At 36.1% G+C, this 9,918-nt stretch overlaps 3 pseudogenes; all 3 read right to left on the bottom strand.

Annotated features, from left to right (window-relative positions):
- Nucleotides 1-890: 890 nt before the first annotated feature.
- On the bottom strand, nucleotides 891-4,602 carry LOC149537995 (taxane 9-alpha-hydroxylase 1-like; annotated as a pseudogene).
- A 1,788-nt stretch (nucleotides 4,603-6,390) lies between these two features.
- On the bottom strand, nucleotides 6,391-6,993 carry LOC149537994 (serine/threonine-protein kinase PEPKR2 pseudogene; annotated as a pseudogene).
- A 243-nt stretch (nucleotides 6,994-7,236) lies between these two features.
- LOC149537993 (beta-glucuronosyltransferase GlcAT14B pseudogene) lies at nucleotides 7,237-8,008 on the bottom strand (annotated as a pseudogene).
- Nucleotides 8,009-9,918: the final 1,910 nt, after the last annotated feature.

The raw sequence follows: 9,918 nt of genomic DNA, 5'->3' as shown, positions 1-9,918 counted from the left end.
GTCTTACAAACTGCCAAGTTGGGGTCATGAAGGGAAAAACGAGGTGAGACAAATTCCACTGGGTTGTGCAATAACCAACATGGGACCCACCATGTGCACCATAGGGTAAACTGAGATGGGTACTTAATGAGGTTTGAACCCGGATCGATCGACTACTCATCTAGCAACATAACCTGCCAGTCTACACCCCAAGGTCAACGATTCTTTTAATTATTATTTTTATAAAATAAACCTTCATTGATGTAAATATTATCAAGGGAGAGGGAAAAAACTAAATTAAATACATATAATTCCTCAACTTCTCTAAGTATGTAGAAAATGTAACAAGATTATACAATTAATTTCTTTTTTATTTTTTCTTCTTATATGCAGAGATTGTCCAAAGAAAAATAAGATTAACTAATTGTAGAACGTATGTTCCTCAAATGTTGTGCCTCAATTTTATGATAATGATGATGTTGAAGTAATAATATCATCAAAAGATGATTCGCAATAGATTGAATCCTAATATCATATATTTAAAATAAGCTAATATCCATAAAAACATGTCTAAATACATTTGTTTAAAAGAATTCATTCCTACACAAAGTTATATCATTTGTTATCATATACATATATTAAATTATTTAAAAACCAAAACAAAACATAAATATACAATTCCATACAACCTTATACATATGGAGGAATTTCTAGAGCACACATAAAATATAAAATGTGATTCTCTAGTCCTACATAGGAAACGTTTCTAGTGGAGGACTGAATCAAATAATTAACATGGAAGCACTACAACACACTATAGATACTTGGGACAGGATCTAATATCAATCATCTAAATACTTATTCCTATTCCCATATTCTTATTCCCTCAACAAAACTGACCCTTATGTATTTCTAGATTATTCTGTTACCAAGCCTAGCTCATAGTTCTCTCAATTGGTTTGCCTCCAACTAGCTTAAAATCTGGGGAATAGCTTTATGGGAAAACTATTAGTAGGGAGAGCAATGAGTGGGTCTACTGATATCTTCTCATCTGGTTCAATGGTAGTATAGTCTCTAAAAGTTGTAACAAAATGATGCACGAACAACAGTATTTCCATCTTGCAAAATTCCCATCCTGGACAAATTTGCTACCCTGAAGCAAATGGTAAGAATGTATATGGAGCCACATGCATTCCTTCCTCTTGAAATTGTGAAGGCCTAAATTTCTCTGGCTCAAAAAATACTCTTCTTTCATGTGCATGCTATGAACTATCCAGAAGATCTGCTCATAAACAAAAACATCCATTAGAACTCACATTTATCCTCGTGATATAAAAAAGAACAAAAAGAAAAGCTTACAAGGATTGAATTTAACTGATAAGAAAAAGAAAACTCATTTCTCACTTTCCATCCTTTGGGGATTGTATAGCCCTTGTAATCAATATCAACAATAGCCTTATGGAATGTTCCAAACACTAGTGGATTCATGCGCAATGTTTCCTGAACAGCCTGCCATGTGTACTTCATATCTTTCACATCCTTCCAGCTCACTTCTTCTCCATCTTTTATATTCAACACAATTCTCATTTGTTTTGATAAATAAATAAAATTCTTTGGCATTAGTCATAAATATATACAACCAAAAACAAAACAAAGAAAAAGGGCATGATATTGTGCTTGTGAGCTTCATGTACCTTGAACAACTTGTTCATAGCAATCATGATTGGAAGACAAGAATTTGAAAAACACAATAATTGTTGATACTATGCTCTCAAAGGATGCATTCAGAATACCATTGAAATTATCCATGATCTCCTTGTCTGGAAGTGGGTTTGCTCTTTCATCTTTGAACATGATCAACACAGACAATAGATCTTGATCCTCAGACACTCTTCCCAACCTCAATTCCGATCTTCTCTTTTCAATCAAAGAAGAGAGAACTTGATTGAGGTTGGAGTGTGCATCTAGAGCTCTAAAAAAATGAGTTCCTGGAAAATCAAGGGGAACATAGATAGATCCAACAATCATAGTTTCCATGAGTTCATAAAGTCTCAGTCTTTCACACTCATCATTCACACCAAAAAATAAACTGCTTGCTATTGAAAAGACAAGCTCTCTGACCAAAGAAACCATCTTTACTTCTAATTTCCCCTTCCATTTCTCCATTAGATGGCATTGGATCACAGAACCCATTTGAGAGTTATAGGTTTGCAATGCTTGAGGGCCCATGAATCTTGCGAGTGTAGCTCGCAGGATGAGATGTTTTTCTCCTGTCTGGTTCAAAATGGATTCTTGCCCCATTATTCTTGTGAATGACTTGGGCCATGATGCCTTCACTAGCGTATTCTCATTTGATAGAAGCAAACAGTTTCCAGCGGGGCCGCAGAACACCACCATTGGATGCCTGATTAGTGATGTTTTGAAAACATCATCATATTTCTTCACTCTCTCATTGAAGAACTGTTGACGCTTGCCTAATTTGAGTGCAGAAAGGAATTGCAATGTTTCCCCCACAATAGGGTGTTAGATATGTAAATTAATTATCTTAGGTATGGCCAGCACAAACTAGTTGTCCAACATAGACCATAGATCTTCCACCATCCATCCCAATTGTCTTTCATTAATATTCCAACTAACTCCTCCTATAGTGTGAATGACATTTAATATGTATTTATCTATAAATATAATGGACTAGGCCTATGATCAGGAGAGCCTATTTTGGGTTTCTCATTATGGATCATGAGTGGATAGAATTCTGTAGCATTCTAAGTATTTGTAATAGATTTTAGTTATATTAATGAGTATGAAGTGTTGTAGCACAACTTGATGTCTTTGTTTTTTGCTTATTGATTTGAATGTTTATCATTGCATTCATGTTTGTCTTTGATCCACTCCATCCACCTCCTTCAAGTGGTATCAGAGCTAATGGGAGATGATCTTAGAGATTATGGAGAGGTCGACGAGTTTAGAACTAGTGAAGAGTGTTGTGGCATCATAGCCTAACAGGTAACATCATTTCAAGTTATCTTCTATAAGAATAAAGAGAAGAACAAATCAGGAAACTGTGATGAGAAATAAACAAGCCATGAAAAGAAAGAAGCCAAAGTTGAAGTGTGTTTGAGTTAGCATTGTGTGATGCTATCATTCATATATTAGAAGCATTTGGAGCATCTCTATGCAAGCGGGAGTGTCAGAGAATGCATACACATGGCATGAAAGATATTGATCATGATAATGTTTATTATGTCTTTGTGTTTGAAGATGTGTGTTTGATGTTATAGAATAGTTATTGAAGTTAGTTGTGGTTGTAGTAAGTGAAAGTAGGTTGTATTGATGGTGAGTTGGTTGTCATGATTCAAAGGTTTGTGTGTGCGCTGATTGGATAAAAGTGTTGGGATTGGAAGTGAGAATTTGTTTGTCTAATTGTGAAGGATATGATGTTCTTGATAGTGGTCATGTAATAGAAGTTGTTTGCATTGATATTCTCCAACCAAGTGATGAAAATTGAATTAGTAATGATTGTTAATGGACTATGTGAATGTATGGGGTGCATTATCGGTTGTGCTCGACACCCTAAAGGTTTTTGGTTTGACATATTAATGAACCATGTATGTGAAAATGATTCCTATAGAACTGGCAAGTACAGCGGCTTGGCACCCATGTATCTCGGTAGATGGATTTTTTTTATATGGACTCAATAATCAATTTGATGCAGGTACAAAAGAGAAAGGCCCAAAGTGATGATAGTTTCCCCATAGTGATAATTCGTGGTCATAGAACCAATGAGTGCTTGGTTTGTAAACCATTTGAGTGCAAAGTTTATGGCGATCTTAAAACCACTTGTGTGATGTTTGAGAAGTTTGTGGTGAACTTAAAACCACTTTGATATTGCATTGGTTATGGGTAATCTGTACAAAACCTAGAGTGATTATGATGGGGGAAACAAGATGAGTGAAAGCATTTGATAATTGATTGTAAATGGGTACCTAACAAGGCTTAAGGCCATGACCCATAATCTTTAGATTATGGAGGGATTTTTGAAAAAAATAAAATGATAATTAATTTATGGGGGGACGTTAGATATGCAAATTAATTATCTTAGATATGGCTGGCACAAACCAGTTGCCCAACACAGACCATAGATCTTCCACCGTCCATCCCAACTGCCTTTCATTAATATTCCAACTAACTCCTCCTATAGTGCAAATGACATTTAATATGTATTTCTCTATTAATTATAATGGACTAGGCTTGTGATTAGGAGAGCCTATTTTGGGTTTCTCATTGTGGATCATGAGTGGATAGAATGCTGTAGCATTCTAAGAATTTGTAATAGATTTTAGTTATGTTAATGAGTATGAAGTGTTGTAGCACAACTTGATGTCTTTGTGTTTTGCTTATTGATTTGAATGTTTATCATTACATTCATGTTTTTCTTTTATCCACTCCATCCACCTCCTTCTTTCCAAGAGGGATTTTGATTGAGGATTGGTGCTTCCAAAGGTTGTGAGAGAGAAGAAGAATGCCCAGAATAACAGAGACAGTAATAGAAAGGATTGTAGGTGAGGAGTACTCATACGAGAAATTCACAAAATAAAAAACACCCATTTTGATTTCAATGAGAGAAAATAACTGCAATGAATTGTGGATTGTATGAATCTCAAGTTGTGGTTTTATAAATGATTGGAGGCCACTGTTTTGATGGTCTTAAATCTTCCACGCAGATTTAAAAAATTAAATTCATCTGTTCCACGTGAAACTGCCATGGTCATTTTATCTTTTCTTCAGCGAGGTAAGATCTCGTGGCATTGGTGCTATTTCTACCCAAATATGGGTCCCTCGCTCTTGACAATGGAATCCTGAAATCTTTTAATTATTATCAAATCCCCTATCACCTTGGGACTCGTCATTTGACGCTGCCTTTCATGGTGCCCTACAACATAGTTTGAGAACGTCCCTGGATTCATCTCATTAGTGCTGTAATTTTTATTATATTCATAAAGATGATAAAACGTTTTTGTAGAATAACAAAACAATAACAATAATAGTAAGGGAGGAAAGAGTGTTTGAAACATTTCGAAAAGAATAGAAACATATGCTAAATATGTTACACACCTTATGTTTCTTTTTCTATCGTAATAATCTTCCCTAAAATTTTGTCTTATAGGAAAGTCTATTCATAAAAAATAAAAATAAAGAAAAATTATATGTCTTTATTTTCTTTCTCTCTAAGATCAATGGGAACCTATGTTTTGTTTTGTTAGTCTTTTTCTTTTTTAAATTGTGAATTTAAGACCATTAGTATCTTATCTCTTTGTGTATGCTCATCTACTCTGTTTCCTTTTCTTTGTTATTGGGCAGGGAATATGAGTTCACATGAATAATACACATGAATGTAGTGAGTGGAGTAGCTTATTTCATTGTAGCAGACAAGACCATTTTGGCATCTGCATGGAAGAACTCCTTTGAAAACCTCGCAAGTCATGTGGAATTTCCCTTGTAGATAGTAGGATAAATTGGGGATATATCTATGCAATTATAGAGAAGTGGTCCTGTAAAAATGGCCTCAAATATTGTTGGTAAACAGATTTGTCACTAAAGAAATTGCCCAACAGAGTGTATGTGGCAAATCGTTCACAACAGTTGGATAGGCCCTTGATATCCGGCCTTCCTCTGCATTTACAGGGGCAACTCCCTCGTAAGATGACATTTTAGATTTTTCAATAAAGATAAGTAGGACTTAGAAAATAGAAAGGAAAACCATTGACGACGAATGCACCACACGCCTTCAACGTTTTCATAAAAATGATGTAAACTATTAATGAGAGCTATCAAGGACTACGCTTGAGAACTTTCACCAACACAATGCTAATTCAACCATCCACAAATACTCACATCATACCATGAAAGTAATCATAGATGAATCAACACTTTAACAATCCAGATTCCTTGGAGAAAGAACACTAAATGTACTTCCTTTTATTTCTTGCACCAAGAAAGAAAGAAATAACTGATTACACAAAAACAACAATTGTACACACTTTCCAAAAATTGCTTTATGATCAGAGCATAAGTGTTCCCTTGTATCCAAGTCCAAAAAGTCCCTTATTACATTGATTTTCAGGAATTTATAACCAATCTAGAACAACCAACTTTTTGGGTTCGTAACTACTCGAAAAATTAGAGTTTGGACTACTTGGAGATGGTTTGTAACCAACTCTAACCTTTAAATTTTTAACTACAGTTAGAAAAACCAAAACCAGAGTTAACTCTAAAGTTGACCTTTTTACCAAAATACATCAATAAAATTCTAAGACAATTTTAGACAAAAATACTTCTAACTTTTAATTCCCTAAACTTGTTCCTTGATCTATGGCAATCATGCAACTTCATCAAAATCTTAACTTCACTTTAAAGGATCCAACTCTTATATGCTACAAAAGCATTCCATCGAACAATTCTCTTGCTATATGTATGGTTTTGCTTCCTTTGGAGAAACCAACTTCTCAACATCCCTTGAAAGCATTCTGGTAATCTACCAATCAAGAGGGCATGGAGGATGACACCAGTTGCCCATACATCCACCTTCTCCGTATATTGCCCTGCTAAAACTTTAGGGGCAACATACACTGGACTGCCCGTCAAACCTGATAAATTTGGGCCATTTGCAGCATGCAGAGACATGCCAAAATTAGGCAATTTCATTTGTCCATCACTTGTGAGAAGAATGTTCTTAGGTTTTATATCCCTGTGAACAACTCCCATCTCATGGCAGTGTAGAATTACACTGAGCAACTGTTTGATGAATTGTGCGGCTTCTCTCTTAGAATAAAATTTCTTTTTCAAATAACCAACCAAACATCCTCCAGAGCAAACGTCTATTACAAGATACAAAGAGTCTGTATCATCATACACTGAATGTAGTGTTACAATATTGGGGTGACCAGATTGATGCTGCATAATCTCCACTTCTTTGTACACATTTGTGGACAATCTTGGGACATAGTCTTGCATGCTATATCTTCTCCTGTGACTATGTTCTTGCACATGTTTTGTTAGGTTAAATTGCCCAACAAGGCCACTAGAAACCACCTCCCAGCAAAGACTTTGTCATATAAGTTATCAATGTACAAACATAGAGCATGTGCGACACGATGTATTCTTTGGTAAGCTTGAAGTTGTATCCAATTTTTCAGTAAACTATACTCAGGATGCTCTGTCTACAATGTGATTCCTCAAATGCAGACAGTTGCACTGCTTGCTTCAAAAATTTGCTTTTGAAAAGAGTTTTACAATTAATTTCTTGAGCCTCTTTGCACCTGGACCGAGCTTAAGAACACTTTTATCACCCATGACTAAACATGGATCATTTCTATTATCTCTATTTCCTACACACCACCCACCAGGAGCAAAAACTACAATTTCTTTGACCCAGTAGTTCACTATCGATTTTATCAAGAACTAGATCATCGCCATCAAACTTCCTTGCAAGAAGGAGCAAAGCTTCCATTCATCTTTATAAAATCACTCAGGACAAGAGAATGGGGATACTGTTTTGGCAGAGTATCCCAAGATATATAGTGTAAGTCATGATTGACAGTGGTGTTCTGAAACTTTGAGCATTGCAAATAACCATTTGAAAATATCCCTTTGGGGAAGAAATAAAATTTGCATAGTACATAAAAACTGTACGAGGAAGATTATCCCAACCCCATACATAGAATTCAATGAATTCTCTTGATAGTGCCATCCAAGCAGAGCCTATAAATAATTTAAATGCTGTGGGCACACCTCTTCTCTTGGTAACCTAGAAAACATCCGACAAGCCAGGAACTATAATAATTCGTCTAGCAGGTTGGTGCTCTTTCCAACCAATGTTGTTGGTGTGCTCAATAAAATTAAGATATCTTGGCAAATAGGAAAATGTATGAAGTAGACCATCTTGCGTTACAAGTGGATAATCTGAAGCGTTGAGATTAATAAACCAATCTCATTCAGAGCCTTTCCTCAAAAGAATTGTTGTGGCATGGAGTTAAGGGCATTATGTCAAACAGATAGTAGGCACCTTTAGAAATATATGCTTCTTCCCTAAGGGTGCAGCTGCCTCTTTTTGTTTGGCTTCTGAATCATCCTCAAATGTTCTGCCCACGTATTGTTCCACGGCTTATACTGGTGGCTTAGGCAAACAGATCACATGCCTTCAACAATTTGTGTGCTGGTCTAAAGTCTTTGTTAGCAGTTTAGAAAGAACTGGTTTAATCAAGCCATCGAATGCCTCTATCCATATTATTTTGTATTTCCATGTGCCATCGTGGTAGGGATCTTTTTCCATCAAGCCATGGGTTTGAGCTTGAATTACTCTGTGGATTTATCCTCCGTGTTGCTTGTTCTTGCCAAGATGAGAATTACCACGTAATTAGTCATGTCTTCTCCTTTATTGCATTAGGAACGGTATTCACATTGACATTTCACCCCCTTCTTGTTTCAGACCTTCAGAGCACCATCAATGGCAACCTTTGTACTAATTTACGTCAAATTTAATTTCTCAAGGTTACCGTGAACTTTCATATGTCCATTAAAGAACCCTTCCGCTTGCGAACCCCACCTGCAAATCTTGCATAAATGCTTCAAATTTCTCACTACTTTAATCTATTCTCTTCCACTTAATTTCCCATTTTGAAGAGGCATTGCATAATTTTGTTCACTACCAGAATCTACCCTGTCCAACTAAGAGAGCTGCTGTTGCTTCTCCACAAACATTTCAATGGTCTTGACATTCTATGAATCCATGAATTAGCATAGGGAAAGCATGGTATCTAAATTTGCTGAGATCTGTAGCGCATTAAAATGACAATACAGAAATTTCATTTTTGCATAGCCTGCCACCATTGTGCTCTATGCTCATCAACTACCCTCGTTTATACAAAGAAGCTCTCATGTTTGCCTGAATGTACACACTTTGGTTCTTGTTTTGATTTTTGGTATGGGTTAAGATTAGGGCAAAAAGTTGGAGTACGGGGAGAGAGAGTATGGCTAGTACGTGGAGAGAGAAAAAGTGAAACTCAAACTTAAAACCTTAACCCATACTTCTCTCTAAAGATTTTAGTACGTGGAGAGAGAAAAATTGGAGGGGAGAGAGTGAAAACCAAAACCCAAAACCTTAACCTGTACTTCTCTCTAAAGGTTTTAGTACATGGAGAGAGAAAAGTATGGGAAGAGAGGGAGCTTGAATTTTCTTGAGTATTAATCTCTCTCTCTCTCTTTTCAATTAATTAATATAATTAAACTCTTCGTAAAATGTTGGGGAAACAATTGGCTCTATCTGGGGACAAGGACTATACAGGACGCTAAAAGAACCCAGAGTTAAGAAATGACAGTGCTTTATCACAAGGGCTATAGAGTCACCCCAAAAGGAGATAAATCCAAGAAAAAGGGACTAAGCACAAAAAAAATGGGAATACAACCAAACAGAAAAGAAAGGAAGGCGCAACAAAAACTCCTAACTAAGCTATGTACATGGTAGGAAAACCCCTACCTCTAGTGGCTCTAGCTCCAAATGATTCATGCAAAACCATTCACTGGTTGGGGAAAATAAATACCATAGTGTACCAACATGTGACAATTCTTAAGCTTCCATGGGTTCGAGTATAAGCGTGCTCCTTGAATTCTACCTTTGAAATTCCTAGCATGCCTCATATCTTTGGATGAGAGAGCATATCCAAATAGCCAGGCTTCATAAAAAATCCCAGACTTTAAAATCAACTCTGCTTCTTGTTGCATGTCATAGATGACTTCATTTTGAAAGAGTTGAAGGATAAGGATCTCAATTTTCTCAATGCATTTTTGATCTTCTCTTATGCTCAGCGAGCCCTCTTCTTTTTCCATTATCATGATCCTGGTTGAATCTTCTGTAAAATTATTCCAACTTAGATGCACATC

The sequence above is a fragment of the Cupressus sempervirens genome, chromosome 9 (assembly GCF_028749045.1).
Source record: "Cupressus sempervirens isolate cs-2001-9-10 chromosome 9, ASM2874904v1, whole genome shotgun sequence".
NCBI lineage: Eukaryota > Viridiplantae > Streptophyta > Pinopsida > Cupressales > Cupressaceae > Cupressus > Cupressus sempervirens.
This window is presented reverse-complemented; position numbering and strand designations above follow the sequence as displayed.